The following is a 17,025-nucleotide window of genomic DNA, read 5'->3' as shown; positions in this document are numbered from 1 at the left end:
TTAAGCAGCCAAGGCATGAAAATCTAGCTAGATTTCAGCTTTGGAAGTGCTATCTATTCTCTTTTTTGGACTACCTATAATTATAGGCCTTGCTCTGTGACAGCTTTTGAGTAGTTTTGTCCACCAGAGCCACATAAAAGAGTAAGCGGAGTTGCAGAAAAGTCAGCTCTGAAAGCAGCTACTGGCTTCTAGCAGTGCCTAAGCAGCTACTGTAGCATTTAGAAATGCTACATTAATAGCAGCTATAGCAGCTTTTTTGTTACGAAGAGCAGCTTTCCCCCATCTGGCCTTTCCAGGTAGAAGGAAGTTCCAGATGGGCTGTTTACCTGCAGTGGTCAGGTGAAATGCTCTCCTGTTTCACATATGGTGATTGATTGTGAGCGAACACAGTCACCCTGCTTACACTGCTCAGAACCTGCCTATAATAATAATAAAAAATGGAGCTGCCCATGTTAGAATGGGTGGGTGGGCGGGGTAAACCCAGCCACATAACCAAGGAGTTTATATGCCTGGGGACCAATTAGGTCAGGCTACATTTCCTTCAACCCTCCCTGTAGGAAATCTCTCTATACTGCTGTGTAACAGGCAGAGAAAGGAGAGATCAGAGAATTACATCAAAACAGATGTCTAAGAGGTAATTTATAATTACTTTACAACTATTCCTGGATGCAAGGCTTTGCATTCCTGAGGAGCTAGAGAGAAAATTCAAAATTATCATTCTGCCTTGCTTGGCACACCAAGGTATGAGAGAACTGCTGGTCTACAAATTGTTCCACTTGTACTTGGTCCTATAAAGCCTTCATTAAGGTAGTGACAATGTGCCTGAGATAGCTAATATAGCAAATGGGAGAAGGCTCCATGAGTATAGCAGGAGGCCTTGATTTAGTTCCTGGTTTGATTTAAGTACTGGAATAATCTTATCTGAGACTGATGTCTTGTGGCCTTTGCTTCTCTATAAATGACACAGAGAAGTTTGTTCATGGCAGAATTAACCTTTCACTACATGCTAGCCCAGAGAGCACTAAGGCGACAGGAATTCAAAATAATGGGAGCAACACATTCTTTTGCACAGGTCCTGAGAAGCAATGTGTCTGGGGGACTGAACCCTCCAAGCCTGCTCAAGCCTGTAATGAAAATTACATGCTAAGAGTCTAATTCTTAAATCTCCTAGCTGCAGGTGCACTGTGTTTGGTGGTTTTTGCTTTTTCCAGAAAATTATTTGATTTTGTATTTAAAATGTAGACTTGCTGTAGCTGCATGAAAATGTTAGAGAAAGTGTTCCAACCATTCTTCTATAATCGAATTTTCTTAGTTAAGTTTCTGTGTTTAGGATCAATATATTCAGCCAAAGACGGTGTATGTCTCTCTGTGCTTTGGAAGCGCAGTAGCACCACTAGATGGTAGCCTTGCTTATTATTTCATAGCCACCGCTTTCCTACTGCAGTCCGCCGCAGTAAGACAGCAAGAGTTTCTCGAGGTGGGATCATTGCCTGCTGTAACTATCCCTCTACACGGACTAACCCGTAAGTAAAAAGCTACGACACAGAAGAAAGCAGGGGAGAAACGATGAACTCCTCAGAGCACACTTAGGGCACAGACAGTCCTGATGCAAGGCCTGCAAACCCGTGTGGCAGTGGGGAAGGTCAGCTGCGCAGGTTTACTTGCCCCTGGACATTCCGGAATTATGGACTGCCATTCCTCCTTGCAAAGTCGGAGAGATTTTGACCAACGTAAAATTGCAGTCAATAGTTCACATGCAGGAACAGCAAGATGATAATAAAATTCTTTGGGTATGAACTCTCTTTTTTCTCCACTGTTGTTTATAAACACTATTCCACAAGATGTTTGTGTCTTATGTAAAAGAGTAAGTGCCCAAGAGTTGGACTTTGATTATCCTTGTGGGTACCTTCCAAATAATGATATTCTATGATCCTATGAAATATTTGATGAGACTTGCTAAGTCTAGGCAAGCACTGCATCCACACAGAACTGTTTCCAAGAAGTGAGTGTATTGGGCAGCAGTCCATTTAGGATGTATATGAAATTCCTTAATTTGTTTCCCCAATGCTTCATTTTTATGGCAGTGCTTACTACACTGCAATCCAAAGTGCATTATATAGAATAGGTAACAAAATATTAATCGTAACTCTAACCACATAGTGAAAACCACAATGCAGTGTTATTACACTTATTTTTATTAAAAGAACATGAATTTCTGAGTGTCTTGCCTGAGCATTTCCATCAGGGAAATTTATTAATAGGGTATTCACTAATCATCTTGGTAACCTGCTTGTTGTCTTGCATCTCTAAAGGAGATATAGTGCTTATTCCAGGGAGAGTTCTTCTCTAGTATGCTGTCAAAGCATAAAAGCTTTCCCTCCTGCTGGATGATGTGCTTTGTTGAAGAGGGAAGCAACCTGATTTGCAAATGCTGGAATTTGATTAATTACCTTTGGATGTCTCAGGAGGTCATAGGTCCTTCTAAAACAGATCACGATAACATGATTTTATTACAGATAATTATAACTATTTAGAGGCTTTTCTGAGCTATCTTATTAGTCTTGAATCTAAAAATATCAATTAAAATGTGAGTTTTAGCTTATAAAAGTGTTAGGAGATTAAATCAGGTCAAATTTTAAGACAAATGGAAAAAGTGGGTACAACTACAAAAAAGAAAAATACATTTAAGAGTAAGTTATTAAATATTAAAGTATAATTTCTAAGTGCTTTGCTCTGAATTACTTTGCCTACTTGTTGTATGTCTTTGCCTAATTGTTGGTTCTTCTTGTTCATCAGTGTAGCACTTATAATTACAAATATTTTTTTCTGATTTTCAGGCTGGTGGATGTCAATATGATCTTCTAAAAACATAAACATTTTTAATTAAAGATGTAATATTGCTATTAACCTTAATGATCCTTTAAATTGTTCTCAGTTCATGAGTGTTCTGTTATTACAAGAAACATAATTGTAAAGGCAGGGAACAAAACAAAAAGGAAGGTTATGGAATGCATAGCAAAAATAATATCTTGCAGATAAATAGATTTGTTGTTATAAAAGGTGTGATAAATTTTAAAGTAGACTTGGGCACTTCAATAGGACTACTAAATGTGTTTACATTTACAAGAACATGTCAGAAAATGTTTGAGATGCCAATTTCATTATTGTAATATCCTTATATGTCTTAGGTCACTCCTATGTGACATTATTTTATTGCTGATTGTTTTGCATCTGTTGTTCCAGGGACCTCCTAAAATTGTTAGAAGGCGTAGAAGTGAAAGATCTACTATGCTTTCCACTGAACTACCATCCTATGTTGAGTTTTTGCTTTAGCAATGACCAGTTTCTTCCCCTGCAATCTCAAAAGCTTGACAGAAAAGACAATATTCCATGTATTTGGAAGGCATTAAACAGAAATATCTGCCTACAGGTGGTGTTCTATTGTTTTGGGACGTTGCTGTGATTCTCTACTCTTTCACCTCAAGATGTGTCTAGGGATTTAATCAGAACCATAACTTACAGCAATTCATGCAGGTTAGAGCAGTGAAGTTGCCAGGCCTGGTTCTTTACTCGTTTGTTTTTTGCACATGAGAACACCTCATTCCTTTCCATTCACACTGGTTACCTGAGTTTTGAGACCAAGCAGAGCACAGCTGCCTGGAGCGCTATGCTGATGCCAAGCACACTCCATTAATCCATGACCAGACAGGGTTTGCTATTGTTCATCAGCCATGTGGGTGTGTAACCCACTGCCATGTTGCTACTTGGTGCCCATATCCAGTGTGGAAAACAATTCTTAGAATCATAGAAACGTACAATTGTTAGTGTTGGAAAAGGTATCTAAGATCATGAAGTCCATTAACCCAACACTGCCAAGCCCGCCACTAAATCACATCCCCAAGTACTACATCTACTGATACTGTTAAGTACCTTCAGAGATGGTGATTCCACCATTTCCCAGGGCATTTTCCTTAATATCCAGCATAAGCCTCCCATGGTATAAATTCAGGCTGTTTTTTCTTGTCCTATTGCTTTTTACTTGGGAGAAGTGACCAACCCCGAGCTGTTGACAGCCTCCTTTCAGTAATTGTAGAGAGTGGTAAAATCTTCTTCTAGGGCTTCCCAGCCTACCTGGCTGTCTACCTCTCTGTCTCTCACTATTGCCAGAGAAGCACTGGCACACAGCAGGTGACATTTTAGGAGAATCATTACCACTGTCTCACCTTGATATGGTTACATTACTACGCTTGCCAAGCACGAGCCAGACCCTTCTTTTTTCCTCAGAAAAAAAAAAAAAGATTTTTTTTTTTTTTCCCCCCAGAGAGTAGACCAGCCTCACACACACAGCCTCAGCTCCCTCACAAAGGTACATCTGCTCTGAAGTGAGCTGCTGACGGAAAGTCCCGGGCGCGGGGGCGCGGGCCGTGTGAGGCGGGCGGGCAGCTCCCGCCATGGCGCCGCGGCCATCGCCCCCGGGCCCCGCCCGGCCGGCACCCGGCGGGCCGCGGCTCTGGGCGGCGGCCGGGGCGGAGGGAGAGGAGGGGCGGTGGCGGCCGGCGGCCGGAATCGTTTCCTGGGTAAGCGCAGCGGGCTGGGAAGCGTTTCCGGAAGGCTGGCCGCATCCCGCAGCGGCTCCGGGCGCCTATGGAGCGGCGCGTTGGGCAGGTGCGCTCCGCGGCGGGGAGGGCAGAGTAGCGCAGGGCAGCGCAGGGCAGGGCGCCGTGTCCCGTCCCATCCCATCCCGTCCTGTCCCGTCCCGTCCGTCCCGCGGCAGAGCCCCGGTGCGCGCCCACCCGCGGTGCCGCCGCTCCGCCCGGCCCGCTGCCGGTGCGACCGGGCAGGAGGCCGGGGAAGGTCCTGCCGCCCTTGCTCGAGGCGATTCCGGCGCATCCCGGTCTCGGGGGTGCGGGGTCGAGGCCGGCCTGCGGTCCGCTGCCTTCCCCCGGTGTGCAGGAGCGGTGCCGCTGCCGCTGCAGAGCGCTGGCCGAGCCTGCGGCGAGCGTGGGATCTGCTCCTGCGGGCGGCGAATAGCAGCGGCAGCCGGTCTTGTTCTGCGGCTGGTGGTGCGGTAAAAAAGCCTGAGAAATTGTTAAAGTGCCTGTAGAAGTAGTTTGCTTTTTTGGGGTGTTTTTGTTTGGTTTTTTGTTTGTTTGTGTGGGTTTTTTTTAATTAGTAGAGTGAGCGAGTTGAGCTCTGTGATTAAATCGTACCTCGAGGGTTACGCGGGGGGCTGCGAATGGGAGAGTGCAAAAAATAGTTCTCGGAACAAAACGTGGACCCCATTAATCCGTCGGAAGTTGTCAGGAATTTGCTTGGGTCCCAAGGCAGCTCCCAAGGAGCTACTTTTCGTTGCGACTAGAGAGATAAAATGGAAAGTGTAACGGTTTGTATTTGTACTTCATTGCTTTGCCTGCTTGTTTGTAATGTTTTATAATTCTTGGCTGGGCTCCTGCTTGCTAGGGAGGGTAAGTGTTACTTCCGAGATTTAAACACAAAATAACAAAACCAAGAAAAAAAAAAAAAAACAACTCTGCGGTGGTGATGCGCTGATAGGCTTTGTGTGTTGTGGATGCTACTGGTGGCTGTATGTCGCAAATAGTGTCTGCAGTCAGTTGTTCAGGGTAACAGTATCTGCTGTAAGTTTCAGTGCTTCGCTAAGATCTGCTGTGTTGGCCCAGGAGCTGAGGTTGCTGCTGAGCGCTGCAGGTTTGCTGTGTCCTCTGGCTTGGAGGTGTGCTCCTCCAGCTTTTTCTAGATCCTACGTGTTGTCATCCTGCCATCTCGTGCTCTAGGATTTTCTGAACGCCTGAATGAGTGTGTTTAAAACTATTTTCTGCTGGCATAATTGCATTTAGTTAAAATAAGAGTGCAGATGTCCTAGCACTTAAAGGAAGAGACATCCTCTTACAGTGACCTTGGGACAAAATCTTGGCTGATTAATTTCCTTGCCTGGAACAGTCATGCGGAGTGTGGATATTTTTGTTCTTCCTTTACTGCAATGAATGTGTGATGGAATACTTTTTTGCTTGTATTTTTTGGTTTTTTTCTCATCTAAGGGAAATCATGGTCTGGAGAAGACTCTTTGCAATGAGGAGTAATTTTATCCTGTGTTATGAAGAAAACATGACTGTAGTAACAAGGAGGAAGATTCTTGGCTCTGAAGCAGCATGAGTGAATGTGCCTTTCCCAGCAAGAGTCATCTAAACAGTAGATTACAGCTGTGGGAATCATTTGCTAGGAGAGGAAATGCATGACTTGCAAACCTGGATTTTTCTTTTTGTTTTTCAGTTCTGCAGCTAAGTTGGAAACCAGTGACAAAACTGGTCATTTTTTGGTGTTGTGTTGAGCAGACTTTGCTGTGCCATTGGCCAGGAGGGATGGAAACTTTCTTAGGAAATGCCTGAGGAGCCTAGAAAGGGCTGCTGCAGGGTTTGAACTGAAGAGTGTGGCAACTTCAGGAGCTTAAGGGGGAATTTGAATACTTGAGTTTGACTGCTGTAAGGATTTTTTAGCAGAGGTTGTGAAAAACTGAAGTGAACCTTGGTAGTTGATAGGTAATGGTGAGTAACTGACTGCATCTCTGTCAGATAGCAAGCTTTGACACAGGATGTGAGTCGTACTTGAACGAATCATCCACACTGAAAACAAACTATCCCATACCTCCCTTTCTAGTGGGACACAAAGTCCTACCTTTGTACCCTGATGTGAGCAAGGTGCTCCATTACTGGGAGCAGTGGAGCCAGGGATGTGCTGGGTGCACTGGCTGATCACTGACCAAGGTGTTGCTGCCTTGCTGCTATGGAGAAAGTGAAGGTGTTGGTGGAGTGTGTTAGGCCAGGACACAGGCAGGAGCCGTGGTGGAATGGGTGTGAGCTCCTGGGGAGTGCCAGCCATGGGTTCTCTCACCTGTGCTGCAGGTGGGACAGTGCAGACTGAGGCTGGAGGACAGCAGTGTCAATTATTCCAGAGAAGATAAGGAAAGCCTGGCTTGTTTAGCCTAGCAAATAAGGCTGAGATGGAATATGATTGCAGTCTGCAAGTACAGCTGGGATATAAACACTAGGAAGGGAGAGAGGAGCTGTTTATGCTAAAGAACAATGTTGGCATGAGAACAAATGGATATAAACTGGCATGAATAAACTTAACCTGAAATTTACACAATTTCTTCCCTTAATGGGCTTAGGTTCTAGAACAACCTTAAAATGGGGTAAATGGGATTAAACCCTTTAACTGGCTCTTGAGGATAAGGAAGTTGATGAAGTCTCAAGTATTGTGTACTTGGCTGTGGCAGTAGGAGAGAAGGCTTGGTGACTCAGGGAAAGCTTTTCTGTATGTCTGAGTTAACTTAATATAGATTTTATATGTTAGAGTTTCTTATTTTAAAAATCGGATGTTACAAAACTGGTATAAAAATGCCTGCTTTACAGCTTGTATTGCTACATGGTTGCAATTTGCTTAGTGGCTGCTTTCTGAAATGTTTTGTATGTTAGTTTTTTCCCGACTCTAAAATAATGTATTGTCTAACAACTGCATCTAATTGTGTGGAAAATCTTTTTCCTTAAAGTCCAAGCTGTGCAAAAGAACACTGTATGTTTGTATGTATGAGCTGCTTGAGCTTATTAACTTTCAGGTTGAAAAATGAACTGCAGCAATCCCCCCCCCCTCCCCCGCCCCCCATATAAAAGTAATTAATATATCCTCTCAAAGAGGAGTTCCTGGGGGGTTGTACAGTAGACCAAGAGACTGTAAACTGAGACCAGTTATCCAAAGTATGCTGTGACTGGAAGACCAGAATTAAATGAAGTTAAAACAAATTTGAAAACAAGTCTAGTTCAGCTAGTTGTGCATGGGATTTGTCTCATTTGTTGTCCTGCAGAATAGCTGAGTTATCTGGCATGGTGGTTGCAGTAGTTGAATTTGTATGAAGTCTGTAGTTGGTTTGAAAAATATTGTGTGTGCAACACGGAATGCAACAAGCTGCAGATGCTGTATGCTGGGTACTGTACTGTGACTGTCAGCAGTGCCTGACTGCTTCTCATGATGATCAGAATCCCAGCATCTCTGTGCCTGTCTCCTTGTCTCATTATGCTTTGGACAGAGCACTGATCTGTGCTGTCTCTTGAGATTTAAGGAGCAGAGGGTGTTTTTGGAATGTTCTGTGCGGTGTCCTGCTTTAGTTGCCTAATTCTTTTTACTCTTCAACCTGCTTTCTTTGTAATCTGTTGTCTTTTGCAACCTTCTTTCTTTCCTTTTTTAAATTTTTTTTTTCTTGTTACCATGTAAACAAATGTCAAAGGAAAAATAAGAACAGGGTGCCCTTATTCAAAACCTCCTCTACAGATATTCTCTGAACCTCTGGCTGTTCTCAGCTTGGTATTGGGTTGGGTGCAAGCTTTGTCTTCAAAATATTTGATGGTTTTTGGTGCCAAATGCCTATCTGGTCTGTCTGCAGCCTCCTGGGACCTTGTTGCAGCCTCTATGGCCTTTAGCCAGGAGTGCTGCTTGTCAGTAGGTCTGCTCCTGGCTGTGAAAAGAATTTCTGCTTGGATTCCTCTGTATCCCTGCTGAGATTATTGACTCTTTTACCATTTTCCATTCACCTGCAAGGGGTGCTACATGTGGGAGACTGTAGAGCTGTGACAGGAGAATTTGAGGGAATTGTTATGTTGCAGACAGTGCCCTGGGGTTGCTGATGACCACTGGTTTATCTGTGCCTCCTCTGGGAGGTCCTGGTTGCTGAAGTCTGTTGCCAAGCGTGTAAGAGCAGAAATGAATGTAGGAGTCTGCCCTGACAAAGACAGTAGACACTTGGCCTCCATCACTCTCAGGATAGTGAGTTAACCTTGTTAAAGAAAGTGGATTTCTTTATGCCTTAAAAAGATGAAACTCGATTTAGCTGGAGATCTAAGGTCAGCCTAAAAAGTTCTGTCTCCCAATGTCAAAATAATTTCCTTTCTTTAACTGAAATGTTCTGAGCTTTAGTATTCCCTGAAAATGTGATATTTGTTTGGGTAAGTATTTAGACCATGACTTTTACTGCTGAAAAAAACCTGCATCTGAGTGTAACACTGATTAGTGCATTTTTAAAGTGGTCTGCATACCAATTTGGATGATTAACTAGATGCAAATATGTGCCTTTATCAGTACTCTGTGTTGCATTTGATACTGAACATTGATCTCAGATGAATGAAGTTCAACGCAGTTCAGTCTAGGAATTCATGAATTTAAACTGCTAACTTGAGTACTAGTGCATTGAAAGTAATATGTGACAGAGGGAGGTTTCCTAGAAAATAAAATATGCAAATTTTTATTCTGATCTCAGTCCCATATAGCCAGTGTCTGCAATTCTGGTTTATTTAAACTTATGAATAGTGCTATGGCTGTTAAGTACTTTAAGCAAACTCCAGGCAGACTTATATTTGACAGGTTAATCTGTCTGACTTCACAATTTAAAAGCCTCCACTAAAATCTCAGTGGTGTCCTCCTGTAGCTATGCCAAAATGGAGTTATAACTCAGTGATTTATTATTGTTTGGTTGTTCTTATTTTCTGGAGAAGACTAAAGGGGAATCTTTTTTTCCTTTGTCTTCCTTGCTGGCTTACATTGCATCCCAGATAATATACCCTGTCAGACAAAGAATCAGCTCTGTCTGCCTTTGGGGAAACCCTCCTGGAAGCACTAGTCATGCTTCACTATGATATGCTGTTAAGAAATTTTGCAGTGTGTTTAGTTGTTTTGTTGAAGGTTTGTTTTTCTTTGCCTTTAGTGCAAATGCAGTTTAATTTTCAAAGGCACCAAAAGGAACATTTCTGAAGTACTTCTGCAGATTTCAAGTGTAGATGATGTGTTTAAAAATACCATTTGGATTTAATGTTGGTGTTAAAATATGTTTAATGCAGTACTCTCTTAGTCACAACTGATTTTTCCTTATATCCATTAGTTGGCTATGGAGAGAGGTTTCCCGATGTAATTACTGTGTGTGAAGGACAGATTCCAAAAGGAAGGAAATTGACATGCGTTAATGTTCTTTACCTCTATGAATTAACTTATTTTAACAGAAGAAACTACCATAAGCTTTATATGTTGTTGTCATCTGTTGTAGAAACATGTATTTTCTTTGCAGTGCTCTCAGGATAGGAAGCCCCCCCCCCCCCAAACAGTTGTTAAATAGCAGTCATTAGTGTGTCTAATATTGCCACAAATTAGTTAAGACTTTATTTGGAACCCTGTAAGTATAATTTCTCAGATTAATTGAAGGGAGATACTGCACGGTTCCTACAAGCCAGCTGCAGAATTCAGCAAATGAGGAGCTTGACATTAAGCCATACTATGTTTCTAATATAGAATTTCATTTACCCAAACTACTGCTTCCACTTCATAAGGAAGTGTAAGCAGTAGTTTGGGTAAATGTGGTAACTAATTAATTGCTCTTGTGTTTACACTTGCCTTGTTAATTCTATTTGCAAAGGGGTTTATTGTAAGCAAGATATATTTCTTAGTAAGGTGTTGAATTGTGTTTTTATTGGTTTATTATTAGCAAGAGATATTTCTTAGTAAGGTGTTGAATTGTGCAGCTATGGAGAAAGCTGTGCAGAGAACAACCCTGAAACATGAAAGGGAACTGCATGGAAGAGAAATAAGGAGGAGGAATGCTCTCCCATGGAGAACTTGGCATTTGACAGATCCAATTTGGATTTAAATGTGGCATAATAGAAAGGAGGTTTAATTACATTGTGTTAGTGAGTTGGAGATACATACGAGTACGTATAAAATAAATCTATGAACTTACAGCAAGATTAATTTGGAAGTAAATACAGCAGGCAGCCTGGGTGTTTGGGATGCACATGGCATTAAGAAAACCTTCAGCACTGTGATGATCTTGTCTCCTTGGCACCCTGCATGCCTCCTATGTAAGCAGGAGAGGCAGATCTCCATGGTCTTTTGTTGATGGGGTTTTTTGGTGGGATGGTTTTTTTTTGGTTGTTTTTTTTTTTTCTTTCCCTGATACCCATCTGGGTGTAAAACCTTTGGAAAATGTGAGATCTCACCAGGTCAAGCACTACGGTCGCGTGGCAGGTTGGGAAAAAACTCATATTTTTCAAGTTGTGTGGGAGCCTGCTTGCCTTTTTCTTCTTCTTCTTTTTTTTTTTTTTTTTCTTTTTTTCTCTTCTTTCCTTCCATCTCTGCTTTTTCCCCACCATAATTCAAGAAAACAGTGAAACAGCACAGGAACCATCAGTAAAGGGAATGGTTTAACACAGCTGTATATTAAAAGATACATGTACTCAGACAAACAGGATCTTTAAGTTTTTGAGACATTGACATTTGTTCCCTTAAAAAGTCCTCCAGTTTAGAAAAAATGTTTGATGATACTTGTGTATTTGGAAAGAGAAACATTAGAAAAAACCCATATTTTTAATTATTTGAAGTTTGCTTCTCAGAAACATTTGAGATTTGACTTACTTTTAGATAACTTCGTAGGTTGTTAAGATGACTAACAAAGGATATTGAAGTAACACAGAATAATGTTGGCTTTAAACATGTGTTATTATTTAAGCATGTGCAAGAGCTGCTAGCAAACAATGCCTAATTATGTATGTGTGTTTTAACCTTATTTTTATAATCTTTGCATGCTGTTATGTCAGCACTGACATGTGTAAACTTTTTCAGTGAAATATCCTGTATATTTCCTTTTACAAGTATGGATTTAAACATGGGTAAAAATGATGATTCTGTATCTGCCAAAATATAGGAGGCTTTCTGGTAGAGGCATATCAGCATTCAGGGACCAGTAATTATATTCTAAAAACCAATATAGATATGTCCTAATATCTGTATGATAAAGATGGTGCTGTTTGTCAGGGAAATGGCTTAAGTGTTCCTTGGGAGGTTTGTCTTTGCAGCCTGACAGATGTCAATATTGTGATACCCTTTCACTAAAGTGTAACTCTTGATGGCAGATCAAATTCAGGAATTCTCAGTGAGGGGTGTGGGGGGAAGGGAATCAAGAGGGGCAATTGGGAGACTCTGAGGAATGTCAATGAGACTTGATGCCAAGAAAATCCTGAAGTCATGGGATCCTCAGAGCATGGTTAAAGTGTGTTCCTCAGGCAGGAGTCACATTTCTGTTGTTTTCTGTCTTGCTTTGGGCTAAAACTGAGCCAGCATATGTTGCATGTTGGTTCTGAAATACAGTCTCCATGCTGTGGTTTTGGCCAGCCAGTATGTAGGAACACATAGAATGACATGATATGGTTTTACTTGCTTGTTTTTAGGCAGAAAACAGGGGGATCCCTCAGTGCTTCCCTATCCAACCAGCAAGTCAGGAGGTGATGTTTGTTCTCCCTCCTTTCCAGTGTGTGTGCATGTGTTACAGGGAAGGGAACAGCTGACAGGCAGGATATGGCAAGGTACACCCCTAAATTTGCCATTTCCCTGGTAGCAGAGGCTCTGGTGACCCTTGCAGCCTCAGAGATGTGGCAGCTGAGAGCTGTCACTGTCCTCGCCTTGCAGTAACCCCAAGGCTTCACCGAGCAGTCTGCCCTGCCCATCTGGAGAGGCCCAGGAGTTGGTGGCTGGCTGCCTGCCATCCTGCAGCACAGAGCCTGCCTCTGCTGCTGCCAAACCAGCAGGTAGGAGTGCTGGCTGGGCGGAAAGCATTTTGTGGGATTTATCCAAAATAAATATCTAATTTTGCATGGGTGAGGCTGAAATTCTTCAGCTGTGCCTTCTGCTAGAGAAGAAGAGAAACCCTCCTTTTTTGTCTCAGTGCTTTTCTAAGCTTCTGTGCATATCCAAGGTAAAGCTATTAATTTCCTAAATTTAAAGTTTGGGTCCTCCTTCCTTGAGTTGTGATGGATGTCTAGATCTATACTGCCTTGAAAACCTGTTTGAAGACATGTTACCCAAACTTCTCTGAACCTCCCCCAAAAAGCTCACAAATGAGGCATTTGCTGAATTCTTGCTTCTGCTCTGTGCTTCTACATAGTCCTTGAAGTGTAAATATAGAGCTGGAAAAAATAGCGCTTGATCTGGTATCCCAGCTTGCACTAGGACTTAAATTAGGAAATATGAGTTTCTGCTATAAATCAGAAATTTGAGTTTGAAACCCCTTAATTTTTGGCCTGATAAATCCCATTACTCCTCAAATGCTGTTAAGGTTCATGTCTGTAAGTCCCAAGGTTGTTTTAAACCTGTGGGTTAAATAACACATATGCAAATGTTTAAAATAAGACTGCCAGCCCACACAGCATGCTGGCTGGAAAACCAAGACTGGACCATGTGGGGCTGATTCAGGACATGCTGATCCAACTTCAAACCTAGCTAGTGTTGAGCTTTAGCTTCTGCTGCCGATGCTGCCTTTGCTGCAGTACAGGGATGGAAAGTTCACAGGTTGCTGGTGTTTGTTCTAGTGTCACAGTTCTCTCAGAGTGATGGAGTGCATACTTTTTGCACAGTGTCCTACAGAGCTCTTCCATGGCACACAGTGTGAGCATGTCCAGCGTTCTCCTAGAGCACTCTTGCTTGGCACACAGTGTGAGCATGTCCTGAGTTTTCCCTGCTGCTGAGTGGAAATACTTGATTCCTTCCTCAGGCAGCCAATGTTCAAGCAGGGAGCTAGGCTTTCCCCATTCTGGGGTTGTTCTTTGAGCTGAGGTTGCAAGCAAATATTTTAAGCATGGGTAGATGCAGTGTGCTTTTATGAAAGGATGTGTATCCTCCTTGCACAAGGTGAACTTGAAAGGAGGTGTTGAAATTCTAGAGCTGTGATGGTGGAGGATGAAACTGTATTTGAATAGATTTTAAAAACTGACAGAGGAGATGCTCTGAGGAGGGTGACACACATATCCTGCAATTCCAAAAAGAAGATACTGGTGCTCCCAAAGGGTGGCTCAGGAAAGGCACCTGCCAGAGGACTTGGAGGCAGAAGCTAGTACATAAATAGATGAAGAGGAATTTTAATTACACAGAGGAGCTAGATGATAAGATTTGCTGCAAAATGCAACAGTAAAATAAACCTAAGTCACTTGCACAGAGTTAGACACTAACCTGGATATAAAACTCTTCTGTGGAGCAATAGGGAGTCATAGTGTGTACTAAGTACAAATAAATCCATTAAAAATGTTTTCTAAATTCCTTTCTTTCCTCTCCTTGTCTGTTTTAAGGATAGGCCAGGATTTATCCTGTAAGATTTGAAGTAACCAAATTTGAAATTAATTATGTTTTATTTTGCAGAAACTGAAGTTCCCACATGGGAGTTTCACATACAAGCTATGTTCCTTTGCATTTTCTTGGCTATTCCTAATGTAGTAGTGTCTGTATCTTTTAATATCTCTAATCCAGAAGTGTAAGCTACCCCAAATGCTTTCACAGCATAACAGGGAGTTTTAATAGGCCATGAGAGATCCTGTGCAAACCTTGTCAAGTAGCCACAGCTGGCTGGTAAAAGTGGATGATTAAAACCTAACGTTTTCCAAAGCCTTGTAAGTTGAGTGTGACAGGCTCATTGATTAGCCATGTTTCTACCTCTCTCAGAAGCTGTGGGTGAAAGAACTTTTTCTTTGGATCAGGGCAGTGCACACATGAATGCTTGACTCTTGCGGAGGCTGATACTTTCTTACCTCAATGGTATCTGCACAGCATACAGAATATGGTAGCAAAATTATTGGTACTTTTGAAATGGGTGTTCCCGAGGCTTTTAGCCATAAGTAGAAAGCAACACAATATCTTAAACTTGATAAAATGTTTCATTTTGAAGCACTAGACTTTCGTGTGTGAAGAGCACATCAGAATTTTACAAGGTGAAATAATGCAGGTGAAATAGATTGGTTTTACTGAGTGTCTGCTGAGGACTGAGAGGCAAAGCACTGTAGTGAAACAATGTGAGTTGGATACACTCTAATGGGGAGCAAGTATTGAAAAAAAAAGCTGTACTGGGAAGTCTTACTCTAGTGCTGTTATTTTAAGGGTCACCAGGGATGACTTCAGAAACTGAGCTTACTTTAGAACAGCAGCTTACTGTCAGAATCAAGATCACAAAATTCACTTCTTGCTTCCAAAGAGAATTGGTGCTAGGAGGCTTTTACATGTTCATTTCCTTTATTTACTCCATGCTTTTTTGTGTTTTAACAATATCTGTGTTTAAAACAACCTTTTTCTTAAAACATTTATCTTCAAAGAGAAAAGCAAAATGCTTTTCAAATTAGGTGCTCTGAGTGCAAAGTTAAGAAACAGCATGCCTACAGGAATTTTAGATCTGCTGGTTTTCCTGTTGTCACATGGATTTCACCACATTAATACAACTTTTGATAATTACATCCTTGACCCAGTTACTCTTTTTATGCTTTCCTTTCCACACTGAGTCAGGCAAGCATAAGCATTTAATGTATATTAGAAATGAACAGTTTTGTCTTCAGAAATGAATCACCATGGAAGGGTAGGAGGGAGAACAGCAAGTCTTGTGATTTCTTTTCCTGCATACTAAATGAAATTGTTAGGTAGATGCTTAGGTCCTACCACACTGATGGGGCTTCCCCCCAAATACTGATTGTGATAGATGAGTTTCTTAAACTGTATTAATTTTTTGAACTGAAAACTCTATATGCAAGTTGCATGTCACCAGTGATTGTATTGCCAAAGGAGGTCTTTTGATGCCACCACTCAGGCAAGTGGCATTGAACTTTACTCCTGTGAGATGGTAATTGACTGCTGGCCCATATTATAAGGGCAGAAGAAAAAGACAAGTGCTTTTTAAAAGAAGGAGTAATTACCAGAATAATTTTCTGAGTAGTGCCGTTGGTAATATGAAAAGAAACTAGTAAATTCTTTTTTTTTTCTTGAGAATAAAAATAGGAGCTAGAAGTGATGATGGCATACTAGACACTTTGAGATTGCTTTTATCACAGATGATCTGTTTCCCTGAATATTCACAGGTAATCATTATCACTTAAGTCTTTCTGTCTTTGTCTAGAGGAAACAAATCTTATTTTTAGCCTCCATCCTGATTTTATGTAAATCATTAATTGCTTTTCTGTTTCATTAAGCTGCAGCCAACCATCAGATCATATTATTATTATTAGGGAACTCTGATGCTTTAATTACCTGTGTGCCACACTTTTCAGTGCTATAAAAGAGAGGTTACACACTGCTGTGCATCCAGGCAGGCATAGTGAAAATAGTACTGGGATTTTTTCTGTGAATTTTTGAATGACTGTTATTAAGACTGCCACGTGTATGTAACCTTTCAGCATATAGAGTATAAATTGCTATTCCAACTAAACTTAGAATATGAAAGCAGTAGAGCTTTACTCTAATAAATTAATTCTCATGCTCTCAGGTATCAAAATTGGTTGAAATTTGGTGGCTTAATTTCAGGTCAGTGACCCCTTTGTATGAACATATACTTGTTATCTCAGTGCAGCAGTGTGGGATTTCTGAGGATAAGCACTGCAAGCTGCCAACTGATCTGAAAGGTCCCATGTGTCTCTTACCCAGCATGGAGTGACTTAACACCTCTCAAGGCCTGTGACACAATTGGGCTTGTTTGCAATTAGTTGCTTGACTAATTCCCAGTGTTAGTGGTTCCTGGTGATTACAGAGATAGCATTGCTGTTCCCCTATTCTAAGTATTTTGTAAAGAGCAGAAAGTAAAAAGTATATTTTGTTGCAGAAAATGTGGATTTCCTTGAAGTGACTTTTCTTATTGGGAGGGAAAACACAAACTTTGAGTTTCTCCTTCTCAGCAGACTGCTGCTTCTTGGAGAAAGTGAAACAGAAGCTGTAGGAAAAGCTGTTATTTTCTTGGGTGACTAACCATATTTTTTATCCTCTGTGTAGAATCATAGAATGGCTTGGGTTGGAAGGGACCTCAAATCTCTTGTTCCAACCACCCTGCCACGGGCAGGTATACCTTTCACTAATGCAGATTGCTCAAAGCTCCATCCAACCTGGCCTTGAACACCTCCCCAGGGACTGAGCATTCACAGCTTCTCTGAGCAATCTGTTCCAGTTCCTCACCACCCTCAT

General features: G+C 41.7%; 1 protein-coding gene across 11 annotated transcripts in view; it reads left to right on the top strand.

The window, feature by feature from the left end:
- The first annotated feature begins 4,437 nt into the window (after positions 1-4,437).
- APBB2 (amyloid beta precursor protein binding family B member 2) overlaps positions 4,438-17,025 on the top strand; it is a 166,876-nt gene continuing 154,288 nt past the window's right edge. For 6 of the 11 annotated variants that reach the window (XM_072928110.1, XM_072928109.1, XM_072928107.1 and 3 more), the window contains exon 1: positions 4,551-4,665. The gene's annotated coding sequence lies outside the window, so the exon portion shown is untranslated. Of the gene's footprint in view, positions 4,666-17,025 lie in introns of all 11 variants that reach the window. The other 5 variants (XM_072928111.1, XM_072928105.1, XM_072928103.1 and 2 more) reach the window with 3 other exon arrangements.

This window comes from Taeniopygia guttata, chromosome 4 (genome assembly GCF_048771995.1).
Source record: "Taeniopygia guttata chromosome 4, bTaeGut7.mat, whole genome shotgun sequence".
Taxonomy (NCBI): Eukaryota; Metazoa; Chordata; class Aves; order Passeriformes; family Estrildidae; genus Taeniopygia; species Taeniopygia guttata.
Note: the sequence above shows the minus strand (reverse complement) of the source record. Positions and strands in the feature narration are given on the sequence as shown.